Genomic DNA, 26674 nt, shown 5'->3' with positions numbered 1-26674 from the left:
TACCTTTCACATTAACAAATATTGAAGTATTTTCCCTTCTGCTGATAACTAAGGAAGCCCTGGGAATACTGTTTCAGCAGCCCAAGATGGGGCTAGGATGGGGCAAATCAATTTATCAGGAGAAAAACTTGAAATTCCATCATCTTTTGCCTCTTGCTACCACACGGCTGTTGACAACACATCCAACCCAGGTGGACAGATGCCAGTGTTAATCCAGAGCCTGAGTAGATTCCCTAGGTGGGCCTTTCCTCCTTCAGGGCCAGGTGTGGCCGGGGGCATCTCTCATTTGCTTACCTCAGATCTTAGGATCTGGTGCTCCGCAAAGCTCCAACATCAGCCAGTGTTCCAGCTCACCTTGCAAAGACCCAGAATGGCTATTCTCTTCTTCCCTGAATTCCACCTGCTCAGGCCAGCCAGCACCTTCTTCCAGGGTTTCAACACAAAGGTGTCCTTAACCTCATTACCCCCACAATGAACTCTCATGTCCTCTCAGAATCCAAATGCAGCAACAAAGACCTTCTCATAGCTCTCCTTTCCCTAACACCATGTCCTGATCAGATCCGGAAGCCACCCTCCACCATTTCAAGAAAGAGAATGTTCTTCTGTGATTTCCCCTCTGAAGGCAGACCAAGGTGATATTTTAGACTCTAACTGCTCACTAGCCCAGTGACTGTCAGAAAAATTTTTACCCTGACCACAGTAAAAAAAAAAAAAAAAAAAAAAAAAATTCCCCATATTTTATAGAAATAAAGATTCAGGAACTGTTCCAGATTAAAAGAGACTGAAGAGACACGACACATGAATGCCACACAGGATCTTGGATCTTCTTTTGCTGTAAAAGGCATTATTGGGACAATAACCAAAAATCCCAATATTGTCTGTAGATTAGATAATAGCAACATTTCAATGTTAATTTTCTGGTTTTGATAACTACATTGTGGTTATATGAAATAATTCCTGTTTTTAAGACATAAATACTGACTTATGCATAAAGGAACATTATGTCTGCAGGTTTTGAATGATTCAGAAAAGTGTGTGTGCGTGTGTGTGTGTGTGTGTGTGTGTGTGTATAAAGAGAATGCAGTAAAACATTAACTTATGAGGAATCTGGGTGAAGGATAAAGAATATCTGGGGGCCGGGTGCGGTGGCTCATGCCTTTAGTCCTAGCACTTTGGGAGGCTGAGGCAGGCGGATCACCTGAGGTCAGGAGTTCCGAGACCAGCCTGGCCAGCATGGTGAAACCCCATCTCTACTAAACATACAAAAATTAGCCAGGCATGGTGGCGTGTGCCTGTAATCCCAGCTACCCGGGAAGTTGAGGCAGGAGAATCGCTGGAACCCAGGAGGCGGAGGCTGCAGTGAGCCGAGATGGTGCCATTGCACTCCAGCCTGGGTGACAGAGCAAGACTCCAATTCATTAAAAAAGAGTATCTGGGAATTCTTAGACTTTTCTTGAAATGTTTCTTTAAGTCTGAAATTATGTCAATGTTAATATAGTAAAAAATAGTTTTTATATTGCCACACAGTGAATGTACACATACGCACATGTTCACATATTTATTCATTCAATTAATGTTTAGTGACTGCCTACCATACACCATTCTAGGCAATGCATATACATCAATAACCAAAATAGGCAAAAATATTTGCCTATGAAGCCTATGTGCGTATCTAGTTACCCATGATCATGTATGTATATAGGTACACATGTGTGTATATATGTGTTTATATATACTTGCATAAAACAAACAAAAGTTTTTAAGTTATATTTATTAGTGGAACACCGTAATTTAAAAATTCTGTCTCATTAATGACATAAAAAATATTGTTTTCCTGAGCCACTCAAGGATCATAATCTGTAGTTTACAAAGCACAGCACTAGAGCAGAGGAAGAAAAGCAACAACAAAATCCCCCCAAATGTAAGTTTTCATCCAAAACATTTTATAACACTAATTTGTGAGTACAGCATAAACCTATCTTCTTTTTTACTTTTATTTTATTTTTGAGACAGGAGACAGAGTCTTGCTCAGTCAACCAGGCTGGAGTGCAGTGGCAAGATGATAGCTCACTGCAGCCTTGAACTCCTGGCCTCAAGCGATCCTTCCACATTAACCTCCCGAAACGCTGGGACTACAGGTGTGAGGCACCACACCCACGCTAAACCTATCTTCTGATCTCCATATCTCCATATCCAACTGTAAACCTGCCATAGCTGCAGCCATTCCAAACTCTCCCAGACTAAAATTAAACTCTTGATCTTTCCCTTAAGACTGTTCTTCCTCCAGCATTTCCCATTTCAGGAAATAACACCTCAACCCACCAGTTGCTCATCTTAGAATGACTGGAATCATCCTTAACACCTCCCTTTTCTTCACTCCCCATAATGATCAGTAACCAAGTCCCGTTGATTCTGTATCCTAAATATATCTTGAATTCATTTTTCCTTTTCTTTTTGTCTGACACTGTTTTAGTCTAAATTCATCAACATCTTTAACCTAAATTACTGTAATAGTTTCCCACTTGGTATCTCTATCTCCAATAGTTCTCACTTCAATTAATTCTTCATATGACAGCCAAAAACATTTTTTAAAGCTTAAGGCAATTATGTCTTAACCTTTATGATCTTCCCAGTGCTTGTAGGAGAAACTAACACATCCTCGAAAGTGTATTAATTATATTTTACTGTGAAGAAAAGAAAACCCAAATAACTGTGGATTCACCGGATAGAAATTTCTTCTTTCTCATATAAAAGACATGAGAGGTAAGCAGCTTAGGGCTGATTCATCCAATATGGTATCCAAGACCTGGATCCCTTGTCTTTTTCTGACATTTGCAACAAGAAGCTTTCACCCTGGTAAAGATATCTGGCTGATCTCCAGTCACTGCCTCTATCTTCCCGCTAACTGGAAGGAGAAATCAAAGGGACAAGAACATTCTCTCCCTTGAGAGACCATTCAGCGGGCCTTGAGTTGTTCCCAACTTTATCACACAACCAGACCTAGCTGCAAGGCAGGTGGGATCTAAAGTCTTTCATCCCCTTGGACAGTATCCAGCTAAAAAGTTGCATTCATAATGAAGAGTTTGAAAGTGGATGTTGAGGTGCCCCTACTAATCTGCCTTTAAGGCTGATCAACTCTGGCCACACTGGCCTCCCTGAAATGAACAAACATCCCCGCATCTCTGGGTCTTGGCCATGTTGCCACCTTTCTGAAATGTTCTTCTGCTTGCTTCCTTGAAAAAAACTTCTTTTACCCAAAAGGCAAGATGATAATTACTCTCTTAATTCCTTGTGTATCTCACTCATAGCATTAATTATACGTTTGTCCACATAAGCATTTGGCTAATATTGTTATATTGTATTTCAAATATTTCAGCCTAGCAGAGAGGCGTGTGTATATAAACAGGTAAAACCTAATCTGTATCAACAAATTAGAGCTGGCCAATAATCTTATAAAGTTAGTACATTGGAACAAATCTGTAAGGCATAACATAGCTTTATTACATAAGGAGTGACAGAAGTAATGGAGTTTGGCATATTTAAGATATGTGATTGGTTGGAAGTCAGACAGCATGCCTACTGTCCTTGTATGAATAAGATACAAAATATAATAAGTCCATTAGTACTCACGGCACTAGTATTTTCACTGGCACTCATGGTCCAGTGCCCAGCCAGGGTATGATACAAAGTACGCATTCATTTGTGGAGTGAAAAAATAAATCAGTTAACTTGGCATTTATTCTGTGGTTAACAATGCTTAGTATAAAACTAAAAAGCTAATTGAGAGATACAAATCAATATTCTGATGAGCTTCTTTTCATGTGTTTGTTGGTTGCATAAATGTCTTCTTTTGAGAAGTGTCTGTTCATATCCCTCACCCACTTTTTGATGGGGTTGTTTGTTTTTTCTTTTTTTCTTGTAAATTTGTTTAAGTTCCTACAGATTCTGGATATTGTACTTTTGTCATATGGGTAGATTGTAAAATTTTTCTCCCATTCTGTAGGCTGCCTGTTCACTCTGATGCTAGTCTCTTTTGCTGGGCAGAAGCCCTTTAATCAAAACTACAATGAGATACCATCTCACACCAGTCAGAATGGTGATTATTAAAAAGTCAGGAAACAATAGATACTGGCAAGGCTGTGGAGAAATAGGAACACTTTTACACTGTTTGTGGGAATGTGAATTAGTTCAACCATTGTGGAAGACAGTGTAGTGATTTCTCAAAGATCTAGAACCAGAAATACCATTTGACCCAGCAATCCTATTACTGGGCGTACACTCAAAGGAATATAAATGATTCTACTATAAAGACACATGCACGTGTATGTTTATTGCAGCACTATTTACAATAGCAAAGACTTGGAACCAACCCAAATGCCCATCAATGATAGCCTGGATAAAGAAAATGTGGCACATGTATACCATGGAATACTATGCAGCCATAAAAAAGAATGAGATCATGTCCTTTGCAGGGACATGGGTGAAGGTGGAAACCATCACCCTCAGCAAACTAACACAGGAACAGAAAACCAAACACCGCATGTTCTCACTTATAAGTGGGAGTTGAACAATGAGAACACATGGATACAGAGAGGGGAACAGCACACACCAGGGCCTGTCAAGGGGTGAGGGGGGGGTAAAAGGAGGGAGAGCATTAGGACAAATACCTAATGCATGTGGGGCTTAAAACCTAGGTGATGGGTTGATAGGTACAGCAAACCACCATAGCACATGTATACCTGTATAACAAACCTGCACATTCTGCACATGTGTCCTGGAACTTAAAGTTAAAAAAAAGAAAAATAATAATAAAGGTAATTTAAAAATGTACGAAAACCAATATTTTTGGTTTTGCTGTGTGTTTGATTACATTGCTGTTAAGTAGAGTGAGGTGAGCATTTGTATTTTATCACAGGTTATGAACATTAAGATATAATTCTCATAACAAAACTCATTCATTTAATGTACATAATATGTTCGATTTTAGTATATTCACGGAGTTGTGCAATTATGATCACTATCTAATTTTGAATAATCCATCCCGAAATGAAGCCCCACACCTGTTAGCAGTCAGTCCTTATCCCGCTACCAATTTATTTGTATTTCTATTGTATTGTCCATTCTGGACATTTCATGTAAATAGCTGAGTTATTTCACTTAGCATAGTGTTTTTAAAGTTTACCCATGTTGTAGCTTGTATCAGTCATTCATTTTTTTTCTTACAAATAACATTCCATTGTTTGTATAGACCGCATTTTCTGTGTCTTTTCATCAGTTGATGGATGTGCGGGTCGTTTTCACTTTTTGGTCATTGTGAAAAATGCTGTAAGAACATTTGTGTACATGTTTTCATTTCTCTTGGTTATTGGATGAGTATCCTATTGCTTCTGTAACAAATCACCATAAACTTAATGGCTTAACACAAGCCAAATTTATTGTCTTATGGTTCTGGAGTTCTGAAGTCCAAAGTCAGTTTCACCAGGGTAAAATCAAGGCACTGGCCATGCTGCCACCTCTCTGGGAGCTCCAGGGGGACCTTTTCCAACTTCTTAAGACACCCAAACTCCTTGGCTCTACCAGCGATGGCATCTTCCCACCTGTGTTCCCATGATCATTATCAAAAGATAATGGTTTCTGCCTCTGTTGATAATGATCTCTGCCTCCCTGATCTCTGCCTCTGCTGTAACATCTCTCTCTGCCTCCATTGTCACATGGCCTTCTCTGACTGATCCCCCCAACCTCCCTTTATAACAATGCTTGTGATTACATTCAACCCACACAGATAATCCAGGTTCATCTCCCCATCTCAAGACACTGAATCACAGTGGAAGCTTCCTTTTTCATGTAAGATACCACGTTCACAGGTTTCAGGGATTAGGAGGTGAGCATCTTTGAGGGGCATTATTTTGTTTCCTATAGTATCTAGGAGTGGAATAGCTGAATATGGCAACTCTATGTTTAACATCTTGAGAACTATCAAACTGTTTCCAAAAGTGGCTGCATCAGTTTACATTTCCACAAGCAAAACCTATGAGCCTTCCAATTTCTCCACGTCCTTGCCTACCCTTGTTATTGTCTGTTGTTGTTGTTTTTATTATAGCCATCTTAGAAGATGGGAAGTGGCATCTGTGTTTTTAATGTGCATTCGCTAATGACTAGCAATGTTGAGAATCTTTTTATATATGTCTTAGTCATTCTTACATTTTTTTTTTGGAAAAATATCCATTCAAATCTTTTGCCCACTTTTCTTTTTAAGAGATGGGGTCTTGCTCTGTTTCCCAGGCTGGAGCGCAGTGGCACAATCATAGCTCACTGCAGCCTTCCACTCCTGGGCTCAAGCGATCCTCCTGCCTCAGCCTGCTGAGTAGCGAGGACTATAGGCACAAACCACCATGCCCAGCTAATTTTTTTTATTATTTATTTTTGTAGAAACAGAGTGTTGCTATGTTGGTAGTTTTTTTTGCCCACTTTTAATTTGACTATTCATCTTTTTCTTGTTGAGTTGTAAGACTTGTTTACATATTCTGGATAAAGTCCCTTATCAGATGTATGATACATAATTATCAGATGTATGATATATAATTTGCAAATGTTTTCACCCATACTGTGTGTGGCCTTTTTATTTTCTTGATGTATCATTTGCAGCAAAATGTTTTTAATTTTGATGAGGTCTTCATTAGTCAAAGTTCTTCAGAGAGACAGAACTAATAGGATATATAAATGTAGATACAGATACAGATGGATGTAGATATAGATACATGAGAGAGGATATATTAGAAGAACTGGCTCACATATGGAGGCTCAGAAGTTTCATGGTAGTGTGTCTGCAAGCTAAAGATCCAGGGGTGCTGGTAGCATGGTTCAGTTCAAGTGTAACGCCTAAGAACCAAGGAAGCCAATAGCATGACTCTCAGTCCAAGGCCAAAGGCCTGAGAGCCTCAGGAGGCCTCTGGTGTACATCCCAGAGTCCAAAGGCCAAAGAACCTGAAGTTCTAATGTCCAAGGACAGAAGTAAAGGGATATTTCAGCTCCAGTGGAAAGAGAGACAGAGAGCAAATTCATCCTTCTTTCCCCTTTTTATTCCATCCGGGTTCCCAGCTGATTGGACAGTGCCTGCCCACATTGAGGCAAATCATCCCCACTCAGTCTATCAACTCACATGCCAATATCCTCCAAAACCACCCTCTCAGACCCACCCACAAACAATACTTCCCCAATCATATAGGCGTCCCTCCATCCAGTCAAGTTGACACCTAAAATGCACCATCACAAGGTCCAATTTATTTAATTTTTGTTTTGTTGATCTTGCTTTTGGGTATCGTATCTAAGAAAACATTGCCTAATTTTATGTTACAAAGATTACTCCTGTGTTTTCTTCTAAGAGTTTTATAGTTTTAGCTCTTATGTTTAGGCCTATGATTCATTTTGAGGTTTTTTGTATGTGATATAATAAAGGGGTACAACTATGTCTTTCTTGGACATGTGAATATCTAGTTGTCCCAGCTCTCTTTGTTGAAATGACTGTTTTTTCCCCACTACATGATCTTAGGTCACTTGTTAAAAATCAGTTAAATATAAAGGTAGAGGTTTATTTTTACTTTCACCTCAATTCCATTCATTTACGTGTGTATCCTTATGTCAGTTGCATTCTATCTTTATTATTGTAACATTGCAGTAAGCTTTGAAGTTGCAAGTATGGGTCTTCTAAATTTGTTTTTTTCTAAAATTGTTTTAGCTATTATGGGGTCCTTGTATTTTCACACATTTTAGGACCAGTTTATCAATTTTGGCCAAAAAGCCAGCTGGGATTTTGATAAAGATTGTGATGAATCTGTAGATTAATTTATGAAATACTAACATTTTAATGATAATAAGTCCTTTAATCCCAAAACCTGTGTTATCTTTTCATTCATTTAGATCATCTTTAATTTCCTTTGGGAATGTTCTGTATTTTCAGTTAAAAAGTCTCATACTGTACACTGTGTGCAATTGTTAAATTTTTTCATAAGCATTTTATGTTGATGCTATCATAAGTAAAATTATTTTCTTAACTTTATTTTTGGATTGTTCCTTGCAGGTGCGTAGAGATACAACTTACCTTTTTTATTATATTGATCTTGTGTCCTGAAACTTTTTTGAACTCATTCATGAGTTATACTAATTTTTTAGTGGATTCCTTAGGATTTTCTATATGCAGTATTATGCCATTTCCAAGTAGAGATTATTTTACTTCTTCTTTTCCAATGTGGATGCCTTTTATTTATTTTTCTTGCTTAATTGCCCTGGTTAGAACCTCCAGTGCAATAGTAAATATATCTGGCAGGAGTGGACAATATTGTTTCTGATTGTAGGGGAAAAACATTCTGTCTTTCACCAAGTGTGGTATTAGCTGTGGATATTTCACAGATGACCTTTGTCAGGTTAAGTAAGTTCCCTTTTATTCCAAGTTTGTGGAGTGTTTTATGATGAAGGAATGCTGGATTTTGTCAGATACCTTTTCTACATCTGTTGAGATGATCATGTGGTTTTTGCTCTTTGTTCAGATGTTAAATCAGCTTTAATTTTTTAGACATGGTTTCCTTTAATTCTTAGAATGTATATATGTGTGTGCATATATATTTATATGTATATATAATAACTGGTTTAAAATATTTGTTCATTTGGTCTCCTTGGGAACTTTTTCTATGACTGCTCTTTTCCTTCATATGAACCTTCCTTTCCTGTTTATCTGCATATCTTCTAATATTTTATTTGAAATTGAGCATTTTTGATATGATGTGGCAACTCTGGGTATCAGATTCCACCTCTACTCCTGGAGTTTGCTGTTGCTGGTGCTTGTTTAATGATATTTATTAACTAATTCTGTAAAGTATTTGTTCCCTGTAGTGTGAAGTTGAGCCTTTGCTTAGTTAGCTTAGCAGTCAAACAACAATAGGTCAGAGATTGTCTTACATGCCTTGAACCTATAAAACTTCCACCCTTTGCTGAGAGACTCTGTGTGTGTGTTGGGGTGTGTCTCCAATGCTCAGGTAGTTTATAGCTCTGTCTTAGCCTTCACTCCCTGCTTGTACAGGGCCTGAAAGTCAGGCAGAGATGGAAGGTTGGGTTCCTCTCAGATGTTGCTAGGGAATGCACACAGCTCTGCACATGTATGTGGCCTTCTTTCTATATCCTCAGGAATACTTCAGAGCTTTCTGGAGCCCTGTATGGATAACACATTCCCCAGATCTTCCTTTTAAGTTTTTGGCCAACCTCTCGTTTGGTCCTATTGGTATCACAGTCCCAAGAAACTGTGATGCTAAACAATTTTCAAAGCTTTGTTTCCAACCAGTTCTCTGGGGGTATTGCTTTTCTAGCAGAGTGAGCTCCAAGTCAGGTCAGATAGTGACTGCAAATAGAGCTTTTCTGGCAGATTGGGCTGTATGTCAAGTCAAATAGTGACACTGATCTGAAGATGGGAACTTTTGAGAAGTTTCAAATCAATTCTGTCCCATCTAGTGGCTGCAAGGCTGCTGGTTTTTGTAGCAACTGTGGCTGCCAGGTGGTTAGTATTCAAGGCTCCTATGGACAAATTAAAAGATCACAAAGACCCTGTTCTCATGTAGGTTGAGCAGTTTTTCTTAAATAAATGTTTCTCGAATAATTGCCTGCCTTTTATTAACTTTCAGAGCTCTGAACAAGTTGATTTTGATGGCTTTTGTCATTGTTTCTGCTTTTATAGAGGGCCAAATTTATTTCAGTTCCTCTCTTCCATTCCTGAACTCCTGCCCCTGATAAAATTCTCACTGATTATCAAAATTTACCCCTCTTCAGTGATTAGAAATAGAAATTATAAACCTAAACAAACAAACAACTTAATTCAGGCTTGGGTAAAATTAAAATATAAGTCACAGTGGTATATAATAAACCTTAAGAAAGAATCAGAGTTCACTATCAAGTATTTTTGATTTTAAAGTACTCTTCTTATAAAAAGAATATTTACAATCTAGAGTCCAGATAAGAGCTCAGAGAACAATGAACATTCTTGAGAAGATACATACAAAGGAAAGAAATGCTTAGTTATTTTTATGCCAGTCCTGAAATTACACCAACTCTTCAATAGGACTAGAAAATCCTTCCTACTCGTTTGCCCAATATTAAGTACAAAGTTGTTGCTTACTTTTTTCTGGTGCATAATCTTCTGATGATCAGGAAAACCGTAGATCTGGAATCAACTTTTCTTTTCACATACTGCATAAAAGAAAATATAAACTGTTAGATTCAGATTCAAATGCAATAAGAAGCCTGAATATTTTTTGACAGATTCTAGCTTTCCATTGAAATTTCCGTTGAATGTATGTGATAAATATAGTTAGGTGTATTGGTAGACACATATTTCACCTCCATATAAGTTACTACTTAGTCTTTCAGCAAATAGAAATAAAAGATGGCTATTGGTATTTCAACTTAAGACAATGCTATGGGGTACAGAAGAACAATTTATAGAAAAATAAGTCTTTAAAGAATTGGAGGATGCCCTTATATTTTTTATGTGTATGTGTTTTGGATTGCTACTGACACCATCTTTTTTAAAAAATTGATATTCATCGTGAAAAAGAAGCACCTGGTGATTTGACATTTTCTAAATTGTCCCTTTTCTCCTAAACATCTGTTTTTGTTCAAAGTCTTTGGAATGAATACACATCCAGGAGCGAAGAAGACAAGCTCTACTGCCATTCTCTGAGCAGTTCAAGGCATACTGACTTGCGTGAGTTGTGTGGTGGTCCACTCTGACTGCAAGCACCCCTTTCTTGAACTGAACAGAGTCAAGTGGAATCAAAGGTGAGTCTATGACTTGTCTTGGACAAGAAACAGTTTATTTATGCATCAGCTGCGGCAACACGTCTTTCCTGCAGAGAGCTGAGTCAGAGCAAATTTAAGGCAAGTATTCTGACAGCTTCTAAAGAAGAATTTGCAAGTTGTTCCCTCCAATCTGGCACAAACCCAGATCATTGAATAGAATTTAAGGTTTTTTTTGTGTGTGTGTGTTCTTTTTTTTCAGTTGTGCCTGGGTGGTTTTCTTTCTTTTAAAAAAATTGACTCAAAAGTTTCCACTGAGTTCCAATCAATATGCCTGAGTTGGGCCAAGTCATCCTGGCAGAGGGAAGCACTGAGATTATATTTCTGAGGTGTGCACCAGGAGGTAGGGTTCTCCAAGGGAGGGTAAGAGAAATGCAGGAGCTCAAGAGATCTGGTGGCTGCGAAGATAGATGACTGGCATGGCCAGACTCGATGCCGTGGGGTGCTCACTGGTGAATGTTGGCAGGCGGCTTTGGCTAGTTTCCTTGCTTCAACGCTGTGTGACCTGAATAAGCCATTGGCTGCATTAATACCCCCTTTTTCCAGCCCCAAAAATGAGCTATGGAAATGAAGGAGAGTATATCCTTTCTGTAAAATTTTGTTCTTGGATAGCTGAGTATACATTAGGTAAATTTAAGCCAGTAGTTTCACTGACATAGTATTTTTGAGATATGTTTTTCTTCTCCCTCATTGATCTTTGCTGGCAATGGTACTGACATATTAGTTCAAGGGTCTTTGTCCTCACCCTCTCTGGCAAGGAGTTAATAACTTTTAATGAAGAATTTAAGAAAAAGCTGTCCTTTTGGAAATGAATGTATATATAATCTTAAATTTGAAAACACCTGTCAGTGGGAGCTCAAAATGAGAAGGACTATGCATTCTAAAATATGCTGTTTCATTACAACAAATATTTGTGTGTATGCATTTTTGATGTGAATGAAATTAATCACTTGATTAATGACAACCCGTCAGCTGTAACAGCTGTAACTATGGTTTGGGTGGGAATAGAAAGTTTGAGATCCACAGGGTAGCTTTCATTAGAAGTGTAACTCTGTGTTTGTGTGTGTGAAGTACACATGCACATGTAGTAGAAATTATTGATAAACTGAACTCACTAAATTTAAAAGCATCTGTTCTTCAGAAGACCTTTGAGACTGATTTTAAAAAAGTGAAACCACAGATTCAGAGAAAATATTCACAATATACATAACTGGCAAACAATCCAATAAAAATGAGCAAAGACTTAAACAGACACTTATTAAGAGATATATCAATGATTACTAAGCACATTAAAAAATGCTCCACATTGTTAATTATCAGAAATGCAATTAAAATGACAATGTGCTAGCATTCACCATTCAGAATGACTAACATTAATAAGACCGAGAACACCAAGTGTTCATGAGGATGTGGACCAACTGGAATTCTCATACGACAATAATGGGGTATAAACGTACACAACCACATTGCAAAATACTTGGAAAGTTTCTTATAAAGTGTTTTAAAAATTGAAAATGTATTGTGTCATTCATGGATTACACTTCTAGGTATTTACCTAAGAGAAATGTAAACATAGCTACAAAAAGTTTGTGCCAGAATGTTCACATGGCTTTATATGTATTAGCCAGAACACGGAAAAATGGAAATGTTCACCATTAAGAGACAGATAAGCAAATTGTGGTATATTTATACCATGGAATGCTACTCATAATAATACAGGAGCTAAAAAGAAATTATTTAGGCAGTTAGTGAGGGTAAGAGAGTCCTCAGTAAGGCTTCCCTTTTAACGAAAAGCAGACCCCAAATCATTTCTTTTCTAATAAGGAACAGCCAGCCCCTAAAATCAACCTGCAGACAAAGGCAAGCTAGATGCTTGCACGGGTGAATGCTAGCAGTTGTGCTAATAGGAAAAGGCTACCTGGGGGCCTGGATGTTCAACATGAGGCTCCACCTTCCTTTTACTTTGTCAACCACATGTACAGTAAAGGAACAGGAAACATGGCACCGGCCAGGTAGAGAACCCATCTGCAAAATAAAAGATTAGGGTGGGGTGGCACACTTGGTCTGACCAATCTCCTATGTCCTATGTAAATCAGACACCAACTCCTCAAGCTTGTCTATAAAACCCCATGGATTTCACCATAAAATTGGCAGACCCACTCGGGAGCCCCTCTCTGCAGGAAGGAGAGCTTTTTTCTCTCATCTATTAAACCTCCACTCTTAAACTCACTTCTTGTGTGTCCGTGTCCTTGATTTCCTTGGTGTAAGATGATGAACCTTGGGTATTTACCCCAGACAATGACCCAGCTTCAATAAGTAAAAGGGAAGTGAATTACTAATACCCACAACAACATTCATGAACCAAAAAACAAAAACAAAAACAAAAACAAAACAAAACATATTGAGCATTAAAGGCTAAAAACAAGAGTATATTCTGCACGATCCCATTTATAAGATGTTTAGGAACAGGCAAAACTAATCTCAAATGAAAGAAATCTAAAATTGTTTCTTCAAATGAAGCGTTTGGAGGGAACTGAGAGGGAGCATGAGGAAACTTTCTGGAGTAAATGAAAATTTTCTCAACTCTGATAGTTGCATGAGTTGCACAAATGCACGCATTTGCTAAAACTATTTAAACTGTGTACTTCATATTTGTACATTTCACTGTCTATAATTTTCAGAGTGTTTAAAATATATTTAAATATAAAAATTGAATCTGTAAAGACAGTAGAAGGAAATGTAATTTTAAAAACCAACAACTGCATTAAAAACTGGGTAAAGGACCTGAACAGACTTTTCTCTAAAGACACACACATGAAAAGTGATCAACAAAAACATAAAAAAATGGTCAACATCACTAATCATCAGAAAAATGCAAATTAAAACCATGATGAGATATCATCTTACACCAATCAGAATAGCTGTTATTAAAAAGTCAAAAACAATAGATGTTGGTGTGGATGGCCGAGAAAAGGGAACATTTATACTCTGTTGGTGGGAATGTAAATTAGTACAACCTCTATGGAAGGCACTATGGAGATTTTTCAAAGAACTAAAAATAGAACTACCATTCGATCCAGTAATCACACTGCTGGGTGTCTACCAAAAGGAAAAGAAATCATTATATAAAAAAGACACCTGCAATTGCATGTTCATCACAGCACCATTGACAAAAGAAAAGTCATGGAACCAACCTACGTGTTCAGCAATGGTTGACTGGATAAATAAAGTATGGTATGTATTCTGCACGGAATACTATGCAGTCATAAAAAAGAATGAAATCACATTCTTTGCAGCAAAATGGATGGAGGTGGAGACAATTATATTAAGTTAACTAATTCAGAAACAGAAAATTAAATACTGCATGTTCTCACTAAGTGGGAGCTAAACATGTGGCAGACATAGACCGAAAGATGGAAATAATGGACACCAGGGATTCTGAAAGGGGAAAGAGTGGAGGGGGAAGGTTGAAAAATAACCTATCAGGTATGATGTTCACTGTTTGGTAATGGTAATGAGTTCACTAGAAGCCCAGTATCCAGTAGAATGCAATATATTCATGTAACAAACATGCGCATGTACTCCCCCGCATCTAAAATAAATAAATAAATAAATAAAAGATATTAGGTTGAAAAAATAAATCAAGAAGTAGGAAAGGCTAGAAAATATCAAGAAAAAAATGGTAAGTTGACAAATTTGAGTAAATAAAAATTATAATTTATGCATGGCAAAAATAAGAATTTAGGTAATATTAAAAGAGATTAAAAAGTAGAAAAATGTATCTAATATGACAAAGGGCTAACTAAAATCTAAAGAGCTTTTTGAAATCATTAAATGCAAGTGATTACTTCCTATAAAATAGACAAAAGACACAAATAGAAAGTTCACAGAAACATATATATATATAAAAATGTATATATACAATATCACACATGAAAAGATATTGTACTCTACCCATAATAAAATAAATGCAAATTTGAGAGCAATTAAACATTTTTGACCTAACAGAGTTGTAAAGAATCTAATGCTTGATAGTATACAATACTAGTTGCACTGGTATTCCCTACATATTTGATGGAGTATGAATAAGTGGAAACGCTCTGAGGAGCAATTTGTCAGTATACGTCAAAATTTACAATGTGCATATCCTTGAATCCAGGAATTGGGCTTCTAGGTCAAATATGCAAGGTTTTTTACTACAGTATTGTTTGGAATGTCAAATGACTGGAAACAGTCAAGTTGGAACCGGTTACATAAATGGTGGTTACATCCAGACTTTGCTTACATACAGCCATGAAAAGGAACACAAAAGCTCTTTATATAATAATATGGATCTATCTTCAAGAGATTTTGTTAACTGAGAAGCATAAGGTCATATCTGCATTTCTATGTAAATAAGAATGGATAAGTGTAAATATAAATGTAATACATGCACAGAACGTATTTGGAAGAATTAATAACAAACTAACAGAAATTGTCTAAAGGGAGAAGCAGTAGTATTGAGAGACAAGGAGAGGAGATGTTTACTTTTCACACCACCTTCTTGCAGTTGCATTTTTTTTTAAACTATGGACATGTATCTGGTGTAGAGAAAATGGCTTAGCTGGAGCTATCACCCAGAGTGCCTTTTTATGGCCTGTCGAGCATGGCTATGTCAGAGCAGTTGACTTCTTACATGCAGTTCAGGGGTCCCAGAGAGATGTATTCCAAGAAATCAGCCTTCAACTTGGCTTTGGAAATCATACAGTGACACTTTTACTATCTGTATAAGATAAGACTGTTACAAACCAACCCATATTTAAACGTAAGGGAAACTAACTCCATCCCTTGGTAGGAGGAACATCAAAAAATTGTTGACCATCATCTTTAATTCATTACAACTGTTACCAGTAAAAAGTACTGTAAGAAATAGGAGGACCAATTTATCAACGTGAAGGTAGTGTCACACAGCTGTCATTCAGTAAAATGTGCTCTGTAGCGTTCACATACATTTCCTTCCATTTCTCAGGAACTCCCTTTGGAGTTAAGTATCCTGATCTGAGACAATATATGAGAAGAGTATCATAATCTGCGAGGACGTGTGTGTCAGTTCCATTCGAAATGGCAGTTCATAATTTGACACACTCAGATATTTTTGTTGTTTTTGGTTTTCTTTCAGACCTCAGATACAGAGTACAGTTTAAGAATTCTTATTGCTTGGTCTGTTGTTGATCATTGGTTCTTGTTAGGCCTCTTTCTTGTTATTCATTCATTCATATTTTTCACACTTATGCCTTTTCCCCATGAACCCCCTCTCACTTTATAGGCAACCATTTTGATGTATATCATTTTGTATGTGTTTGAAATGAATATTACTGTTTTGCATGAATGTATTTTTATTATTGTAAAATACATACAACATACCGTTTATCATTTAAAGCATTTTTAAGTGTACGATTCAGTGGCATTAATACATTTACAATGCTGTGTAATTATCATCATTATCTATTTTTAAAACTTTTTAATCACTCCAAACAAAAACTCTTAGTATTATGCAATAACTCCCCATTTCCCCTTCCTTCCAGCTGCTAATAACCTCTACTCTACATTCCTTATCTTTAAAGTTGTTTCTTCTAGATATTTCATCTTTGAGGAATCGTATAATATTTATCCTTTGTGTCTGACTTCTTTGAGTTAGCATAATGTTTTCAAGGTTTATTCATACTGTAGCAACCATCAGAAGTTCATTCAATTTTATGGCTGAATATTAATACATTGTATATATATGCCATTTTATTCAATTACTTATTTGTTGATTGACACTTGTTTCCACCTTTTAGCTATTGCGTGTGAATAATGTTACTGTGAATATTGTTGTATGAGTATCCATTTAATTCCCCTTATTTAATTATTTTAGGAGTGGGATTGTAGGAGTGGAATTACTGGGTCATATGATAATTTTATATTTAACTTTTTGAAGAACTGTCAAACTGTTTTCCATAGCAGCAATACTATTTTACCTTCCCACGAACAACTAGGATTCCAATTGTTCCACATCCTCCCAGCACTTGTTATTTTCCTTTTTTTTTTTTAAACAACAGTCATCTTAATGTGTGTAGTAATAATTCATTGTGGTTTTGATTTGCATGTTCCTAACAACAGTAATGTTGAGCATCTTTCTGTGCACCTAATGGCCATTTGAATGTCTTCTTTGCTTAAAGGTTTTTAATTTTGCTGAAGTTCAATTTATCTATGGTGGTGTTGTTGCTTTTGCTTTTGGTGTCATATTTAAAATGTCATTGCCAAATCCAAGGTTATGATTTTCCCTTAAGTGTTCTTCTGTGTGTTTTGTATTTTTATCTCTGAAGTTTAGGTTTTTAATCCATTTAGAGTTGATTCTTATATATGACATAAAGTAAGAGTTCAACTTTGTTATGCATGTTTTCCCACCGTCTTTTGTTGGAAAGACTGTCCTTTCCCCGTTGAGTAGTCTTGAAACCTTGCTGAAAATGAATTGACTGAATATATGAGGGCTTACTTCTAGGCTCTTTATTCTATTCCGTTGGTTCATGTCTCTATCCTTATGCCAATACCATGGTATTTTGATTATTTTTGCTTTGTAGTAAGTTTTGAAATTGGGAAGCATGAGTCCTCCAATTTTGTTCTTCATTTTCAAGATCTATTTGGGATCCTTTGAAGTTCCTTAAAAATTTTAGAATAGGTTTTTCTGTCTATGCAAAAGACACCATTGGGATTTTGAAAGGATTGCATTACATCTTTAGATTAATTAGTTTTGTCATTTAAAAAATATTTAGTATTCCGGTCTATGAACACGAGTTGTCTTTCTGTTTATTTATGTTGTCCTTAACTTTTTTCAGTAGTGTTTCATTGTTTTCAGTTTACAAGTCTTTTTCTTCCCTGGTTAAATTTATTCCTAAATTGATGCTATCATTAATGAAACTTTTTTCCTTAATTTCCTTTACAGAGTGTTCCTTGCTAGTGTATAGAAACATAATGATTTTCGTGTGTTGATTTTGTATCCTGCAAATTTGCTGAATTTGTTTATTAGCTCCAACAGTTTTATTTTTTGTGGTTTCTGTAGAGTTTTCGACCTGTAAGATTATATTATCTGAGAACAGAGATAATTTTATTTCCTTCTTCCAGCTTGGATGCCTTTTATTTCTTTTTCTTGTCTATTTTTTCTGGCTAGAACTTTCAGTGCTATGTTGAATAGAAGTGATGATGATGAGCAATTTTGTCTTGTTCCTGATTTTAGGGGAAAATATTTCAGTCTTTCATCACTGGGCATGATGTTGCTGTGGGTTTTTCACATATGGCCTTTAGATGTTGAGGGAGTTACCCCCTATTCCTAGTTTATTGAATGTTTTTATCATGAAAAGGTGCTGGATTTTGGGAAATGATTTCTCTGTATCAACTAATATGCTTATATGAGTTTTTCCCTTCATTCTATTAATGTGGTGTACTGTATTGATTGATTTTCATATGCTGAAGGACCCTTGAATTCCTGAAATAAAATTCACTTGCTCATGGTGTGTAATCCTTTTAATATACTGATAAATTTGGCTTGGTAGTACTTTGTTGAGTTTTTAAAAATCTATATTCATAAAATCCTGTTTGTGTCTTTTATGATAGTATCTGTTCCCAGTTCTAGTATAATGGTACTGCTAGTCTTAAGGAAAAGCATTATAAAATGTTTCCTGCTCTTAGATTCCTTAGGAGAGTTTGAGAACTATTGATGTCAGTTATTCTTCAAATGTTCAGTAGAATTCACCACTGAAGCCAACTTGTCCTGACCTTTCTTTGTTAGAAGGTTTTTGATTTCTGATTCAATATACTTACTTGTTATAGGTCTATTCAGATTTTCTGCTTCTTCTTGAATCAATTTTATATTTTGGGTCTAGAATTTTTCCATTCTATCCAGGCTATCCAACGTATTGGCATACAATATTCTATAGTATTTTCTTAATCATCCTTCTTATTTATGTAAAATTGGTAGTAATATTCCTACTGTCATTTCTGATTTTAGTAATTTCAGTCTTTGCTTTCTTTTTCTTACTTAGTCTAGATAAAGGTTTGTTTATTCTGTTGACCTTTTCAAAGAATCAACTTTTGAATCTCTCTATCATTAATCTATTCTCAATTTTATTTATCTCCACTGTAATCTCTATTATTCATTCTTTCTGCTAGCTTTGGGTTTACTTTAATCTTCTTTTTCCTGTTCTTTGGGTGTTCAGATAGGTTGTTGATTTGAGATCTCTCCTCTTTTTAAATGTCACTGTTTACAGCATAAATGTTCCACATAGTTCCTCTTTCACTGTGTCCTATAGGTTTTGAGAAGCTGTTTTTATTCATCTCAAGGTGTCTTCTAATTTCCCTTGTGATTTACTCTTTGACCCATTTGTTGGTTAAGATTGTGTTGTTTAGCTTTTGCATATTTGTTAATTTTCCTTTTGTTATTGATTTGTAGTTTCCTTCTATTGTGATTAAAAAAGATATTTTGTTTTAAAATTTCAATATCTTAAATGTTTTAAAATTTATTAAGACTTATTTTGTGACCTAGCCCTATGGTCTATCTTGGAGAATGTTCCAAACATACCTTTTGAGAAGAATGTGTATTTTTCAGTTGTTGGGTGGAGTGTTTTATATATGCGTTTGGATAAAATTGGTTTATTGTGTTGTTCAAGTCCTCTGTTTCCTTTTTGATGTATTCTGCTATATGGCTGTATGGTTATTCTGCTCACTACTGAAAGTGGAGTATGAAAGTCTCCAACTGTTATTGTAGAACTATCTATCTCTCCCTTCAATTCTGTCCAGTTTTGCGTTGTATATTTCAGAGTTCTGTTGTTAGATGCATATATGTTTATAAATGTTACATCTTCATGACAGTTTGAACATTTTATTAATATATGATGTCCTCCATTGCGTCTAGTAAACTTTTTTGAATTAAAGTTTAGTTTGCGTGACAATAATACAGCCACCTCAGCTCTTTTTTGGTTACTCTCTGCGTGAAATATCTTATCTCATCCCTTCATTTTCAACTTTTTGTTTATTTATTTATTTATTTTTTAAATTGAGATGGAGTCTCACTCTGTTGCCCAAGCTGGAGTGCAGTAGCACGATCTCGGCTCACTGCAAGCTCCGCCTCCCAGGTTCACACCATTCTCCAACCTCAGCCTCCCAAGTAGCTGGGACTACAGTCGCCCGCCACCAAGCCTGGCTAATTTTTTGTATCTTTTAGTAGAGAACGGGTGTCACCATGTTAGCCAGGATGGTCTCAATCTCCTGACCTTGTGATCCACCTGCCTGGGCCTCCCAAAGTGCTGGGCATTTTCAACTTCTTTGTGTCTCTGTATCTAAAGTGAGTCTATGGTATACAGTACATAGATCATGTTTTTTTTGTTGTTGTTTTTTGTTTTTATTTTTTAATTTATCCAGTCTTCTCATTCGTGTCTTTTAATAGGAGGTTTTCATCAATTTGAATTTAAAGTAATTACTGATAAGAAAGGATTTATTTCTACCGTTTAGCTATTTGTTCTGTATATTTTACATATTTATTTATTTTACCTATTCCTCATTCCACTACTACACTACTGCCTACTTTTGGAGTTAGTTGATTTTTTGTAGTGTGCCATTTTGATTCCTTCCTTCTTTACTTTTCTGTATTTTTTTTTTGTTATTTTCTCAGTGGTTTTCTTGGGGGATTAATATTAATATCTTACACTGATAACAACCCAGTTTGAATAGTATCAAATCAGTTCCAATAGTATACAAATACTCTGCTCCTATGCATCTCTTTTCTTTCCCCTTTATGTTATTATTGTTGCAGATATATCTTTATACAGTATTTGCCCTTTAAGATAGACTTATAATTTTATGCATTTGACTTTTAAATCATGTAAGAAAAAAGAGAAGTTACAAACCAAAAGTATAATAATGCTGGCCATTATGTTTACCTATATAGTTTCCTTTGCCAGTGTTCTTTATTTTATCCTACAGCTTCAAGTTACTGTCCAGAGTCTTTCCATGCCAGCCTGAAAAATTCCCTTTAGTATTCTTTGTAGGAAGAGTTACTGGAAAGTTACTCTCAGCTTTTGTTTTACTGAAATGTTTTAATTTCTCCTTCACTCTTAAAGGATCATTTTACCAGATAAAGAACTCTTCATTCACAATTTTATTCTTACAAGACTTAGTCATCCCACTGCCTTCTTGTCGCCAAAGTTTCTGATGAGCAATCCATTGTCATTGTCAGTCTTACTGAGGACTCACTGTACATGACAAGTCACCTCTCTTGCTGCTTTGGAAGTTTTCTCTTTATCTTTTACTTACAACAATTTGACTATAATGTGTCACAGTGTAGATTTTTTTGAGTTTCCTGTTTGAAGTTTGTTGGGCTTCTTTGATATACGCATTAATGTCTTTCAGATCTGGGAAGTTTACACCCATTATTTCTTCAGATAATTTTTTCTGCTTCTTTCTTTCTTTGTTCTCCTTCTCATACTACTATGATATGGTTTGTCTGTGTCCCCACCCAAATCTCATCTTGAATTGTAACTCCCACAATTCCCATGTGTCATAGAGAAACCCAGTGGGAGGTGATTGAATTATGGAGGGGGGCTGGTCTTTCCTGCACTGTTCTTGTGATAGTGAATGGGTCTCATGAGATCTCATGGTTTTAAAAATGGGAGTTTCCCTACACAGGCCATCTCTCTTTGCCGGCTGCCATCCACGTAAGAGGTGACTTTTTCCTCCTTGACTTCTGCCCTGATTGCGAGGTCTTCCCATCCATGTGTAAGTCCAATAAACCTATCTATTTTGTAAATTGTCCAGTCTCAGGTATGTCTTTTTCAGCAGCATGAAAATGGACTAATATATACTATGCACAGATGTTGGCATACTTGATGGTATGCAAGAGGTCCTTCAGGCTCTGTTTATTTTTTAATCTTTTTAAAAATTTTGTTCTTTAGTCGTGATCATTTTGATTGCCATATCTTCAAGTTTACTGAGTGTTTCTTTCATGTATTCAAATCTGCTCTTGTAGCTCTCTAGTGAATTTTTCCTTTCAGATATTGTAATTTCAGCTCCAGAATTCCTGTTTGGTTCCTTTTTCATAATTTCTATCTCTTTACTGATATTCTGTTCATATATTACTTTTCCAATTTCCTTTTGTTCTTCATCCATGACTTTTTTTAGGTAACTGAGCTTATTTCAGGCGTTAATCATCTTTGGTTAGTAACTCCAGTATCTGGGCCTTTCCAGGAATTATTTCTGTCAAATTCTTTTTTTTTTTTTTCCTGTCAATGAGTTATACTTTTCTGTTTCCTTGTATTCTTTGTAATTCTTTGGTTGAGAATTGCACATTTTGAGTATCATAATGTGGTAAGTTTGATTATCTGAGAACTTAAGGATTATTGTTTTCTGCTTGTCAAAGGATGGAGTAGTCTGTTTGTGACTTTTCTAAACCATTTTTGCAAAGTATATTCCTTGTCGTATGTGCTAACTAAAATTTATGTTCCATTATCTCTGCTGTCAGCTAGTGACCTGACAAGGATTTTCTTAAATGTCTGGCTCCAAAAGCAAAAAAGAAAAAAGGGCATTGGCCCTTTAAATCTTCTGATACATGTCACTGGGGAGATCTGCTGCTGCTGCTGCTGAGAGGGCTGAAACCAAGGCAGGTATCTCTGCCAGTCCCTCAGGGCACCCAGACCCATCAATGCACACAACCCCAAGTTTTTGGAGGAGAAGTTCTCTGCTCATGCTGACACCAGCCAGCTGCTCCAGAAACAGGAGCAGCTATCTTCACAGCCATGATGGTGCTGAATAAGGGGGGATGATGGCTGGTTTATACATTCCACTCTCTTACCTTAGAATATCAGCCTCTGACTTTATCTAGCATTCTTCTAGTTGTTTTAAGTGTCCAATCAGGTTCTAGAGTTCTGATGTAGCTGATTCAAAAGTGCTTTTTTCAGTTCATTTGTTGCTTTGTTGAAGGGAGCAACTTCTAGACCTTCTTATTCTACCATTTTGTGTGATGTCACTTGTATGAATGTATTTTGAAATGTATGTAAATGGTGCCTATTCTTGTAAAATTTCACTTTTTAATTTTCCACCAACCATCATGTTTTCCAGAAATTCATGTTTCTTCCAACTGCTCCATTATACTCCACAACTGTGCATCTGCATTATTTTACCTGGCTTATCTCCCAGAGTAAACACCAGGTTGCATCTAGCTCCTCAATGTCATAAGTAAAACTGTGGTAGAATCTTTGCTCATGTCTTCTTGTGATTCTGTGTAAAATAATTTGGGCATATAAGCCCACAAATGGAACTGCTGAATTCTAGTATATTAGAGTTTGTGTTTTCTTAATTTGACTAAGTACAACCAGATTGGTCTCTGAAGTGGCTACACCAGACTATACTCCTACCAGCAATTCATGAAAGTTCTCTATCTCCACAATCTTTTGCCAGAGCATAGCATTACATAGCTTTTTTATTTTATGCACTCTTATATGTGTGGACTTAATTTATGTTTCTGTAATTTCTAATTATTTTAAGCATTTCTTCCATGGCTTTTCCACCCCAAAAATGGTATGTGCCTTTCCACCTCTGTCTGAGAGGATTAACCCTCCATTGCCTGAGGAAATGGTAATGGCCACCTCTGAGGCAGTGGCCAACCGTGACACTGCTGATTCTCCTAAGGACCTACCTCCACCACCCTTCTTTGCTTCTAGACCTATAACTAGACTCAAGTCCCAGCAGGCCCCTAAAGGCAAAGTACAAAGTGTGACCCATGAGAAGGTGCACTACCCTCCAAAAGAACTACTTGTGTTTTCTTATTTATATCAGCAGAAATCCAGGGAATAGGCATGGGAATGGGTATTAAGGGTGAGGGGTAATAGTGGAAGGAATAAAAAATGGGATCAAGTTGACTTTATTGATTTGGGCCCACTAAGCCAAGATTCTGCATTTAATGTTGCATCTCAGGAACTTAGAAAGGGCTCTAATTGTTTGGTTGGTTGGTTGGCTAAAATATGGATCAAAAGATGGCCCACCATGAAGAAGCTGGAGATGCCTGATTGCCCGTGAGTTAACATAGAGGAAGGGATTCAAAGGCTTAGGGAGACTGAAATGCTAAAATGGACCTGTCACTTAAAACCTGCTGACTCGTGCTGGGAAAGTCAAGAAAATATACCTTTCACCAACATTTTAAGAGAGTGATTTGTGAGAGGAGTCCCAGCATCCCTGAAGAGCTCCATAATTATTCTTCTCAATAGGTCAGATCTTCTAGTGGAAACCACAGATATTCAACTGGAAAACTTAAATCCAGTGGGTATAATAGGATTCTGGGATGGCAGGAGCCAAGAGGCAGCTGCCATCCCAGAATCCTTCCAAAGGCAAGGTGGGCATGGTTACCATAATGAACAGCCTCTGCAAAAATCAGAATGGTCTGACTTGTGTAAATCTATGGCATTTGCAAATTAATCATGGTGTTCCTAGAAGTGAAACAGTCAGGAAGCCTATCTAAATTTTTACTTGATCTGTATAAGTGGAAAACTTGCAGGTCAAGTGAACAAAAGTCTAACTCAAATAATAAAAACAGAGACTCAAATCATGGCCCCTCAATCAGTTCCCAGATGAGCCAGTTTACAGACCTAGAATCCCCTGAATGAAAGGAACGTCAGGTCCTCTTTAGGAAAGACCCCATACGCTACTAAAAATTTATACTGTTATTCATTCTCCAAGCCTTCTCCAACGGGACCTATGTTTTTTTGTTCCAGGGTAAATATATACTGGAGAAAAGGAAATCAAACATTTAGGGGACTACTAGACACTATCTCTGAACTGACATTGATTCTGAGAGACCTGTAACATCATCTTAGCTTTCTGGTCAGAATAGAGGCTTATGGAGGTCAGATGATCCATGGAGTTTCAGCTCAGGTGTGACCCACAGTGTATCCAGTGGGTCCCTGAACCCATCCTGTGGTTATTTCCCCAGTTCCAGAATGCATAATTGGAATAGACATACTTGGCAACTGGCAGAATATCCCCATTGCTTCCCCAACCTATGAATGAGGACTATGATGGTGGAAAAGGCCAAGTACAAGCCATTAGATCTGCCTCTACCTATGAAAATCGTAAATCAAAAGCAATATCACATCCCTGAAGTAATTGCAGAGATTTGTGCTACTATCAAGGACTTGAAAGATGCAAGAGGTAGGTAATTCCCACCACATCCCTGTTCAACTCTCCTATTTGGACTGTGTAGAAGACAGATGGAACCTTGGGGAATGACAGTAGGTCACTGTAAGCCTAATCAAATGGTTACTCCAGTTGCAGTGGCTGTACCAGATACAGTTTCGTCACTTGAGCAAATTAACACATCTCCTGGAACCTGGTATGCAGCTGTTGATCTGACAAATGCCTTTTATTCCATCCCTGTCTATAAGGCCCACCAGAAGGAATGTGCCTTCAGCTAGCAGTATACCTTCACTGTCCCGCTTCAGGGTATACAAATTCTCCAACTCTATGTCATAATCTAGTTTGCAGGGATCTCGATCACTTTTCCTTCCACAACCTATCACACTGGTCCATTACATTGATGACATTATGCCAATCGGACCTAGTGAAGGAGAAGCAGCAGCTACTCTAGACTTATTGATAAGACATTTGCATGTCAGAGGGTGCGAAATAAATCAAACTAAAATTCCAGGGCCTTCTACCTTAGTGAAATTTTTAGGAGTCTAATTGTGTGGGGAATGTCAAGATACCCCTTCTAAGATCAAGGATAAGCTGTTGCATCTGGTCCCTCCTACAACCCAGAAAGAGGCACAATGCTTAGTGGGCCTACTTGGGTTTTGGAGGTAACACATTCATAATTTGGGCATGTTAATCTGAACCATTTGCCAAGTGACCCAAACAGCTGCTAGTTTTGAGTGGGGCCCTGAACAGGAGAAGGCTCTACAACAGGTGCAGGCTGCTGTGCAAGCTGCTCTTCCACTTGGGCCGTATGACCTAGCAGATCCAATGGTGCTTGAGGCACTAGTGGCAGACAGGGATGCTGTTTGAGGCCTTTGGTAGGCACCTATAGATGAATCACAGGGCAGGGCTTTAAGGTTTTGGAGCAAGGCCCTTCCACCATCTGCAGATAACTACTCTCCTTTTGAAAGTCAGTTATTGGCCTGCCACTGGGTCATAAAAGAAACTGAACCCTTAGCCATGGGCCACCAAGTTACCATAAGACCTGAGCTGTTCATCATGAACTGGGTGTTATCTAATCCAGCAAGCCACAAAGTTGGGTGTGCACAGCAGGATTCCATCATCAAATGGAAGCAGTGTGTACATGACCAGGCCCAAGTAGGTCCTGAAGGCCAAGTAAGTTACATGAAGAAGTGGCCCAGTGCCCATTGTTCCTACCGCTTTCTCTCTCTCAGTCTCAGGGGAAGTACCCTATAATTAACTGACAGAGGAAGAGAAAACTAGGAACTAATTTATAGGTGATTCTGTGTGATATGCAGGCACCACCCAGAAGAGGATAGCTGCAGCACTACAACCTCTTTCTAGGACATCCCTGAAGGACAGTGGTGAAGGGAAGTCTCCTTAATGTGCAGAACTTCTTAGTGAACTTGGTTGCACACTTTGTTTGGAAGGATAATAATCAGATGTGCTAATATATACTATTTCATGGGTCAGATGGTCAGGAACTTGGAAGGAACATAATTAGAAAACTGATGACAAAGAGATTTGGGGAAGAGCTATGTGGATGGACTTCTCTGAATGAGCGAAGGATGTGAAGATATATGTGTCCCATGTGAATGCTCACTAAAGAGTGACCTCAGCA

The 26674-nt window shown here is 37.2% G+C and overlaps 2 long non-coding RNA genes across 3 annotated transcripts in view; both read left to right on the top strand.

Moving 5' to 3' along the window:
- LOC126953928 (uncharacterized) overlaps nucleotides 1-13264 on the top strand; it is a 30526-nt gene extending 17262 nt beyond the window's left edge. Inside the window, exon 2 of the long non-coding RNA XR_007725415.1 lies at nucleotides 10665-13264. This is a non-coding gene — a long non-coding RNA (uncharacterized LOC126953928). The remainder of the gene's footprint in view (nucleotides 1-10664) is intronic.
- A 6909-nt stretch (nucleotides 13265-20173) lies between these two features.
- LOC126953926 (uncharacterized) overlaps nucleotides 20174-26674 on the top strand; it is a 29873-nt gene continuing 23372 nt past the window's right edge. For both annotated transcript variants that reach the window (XR_007725413.1, XR_007725412.1), the window contains exon 1: nucleotides 20174-25050. This is a non-coding gene — a long non-coding RNA (uncharacterized LOC126953926). The remainder of the gene's footprint in view (nucleotides 25051-26674) is intronic.

The sequence above is a fragment of the Macaca thibetana genome, chromosome 4 (genome assembly GCF_024542745.1).
Source record: "Macaca thibetana thibetana isolate TM-01 chromosome 4, ASM2454274v1, whole genome shotgun sequence".
NCBI lineage: Eukaryota > Metazoa > Chordata > Mammalia > Primates > Cercopithecidae > Macaca > Macaca thibetana.
The sequence above is the reverse complement of the archived record's forward strand: the minus strand, read 5'-3'. Positions and strand labels throughout refer to the sequence as shown.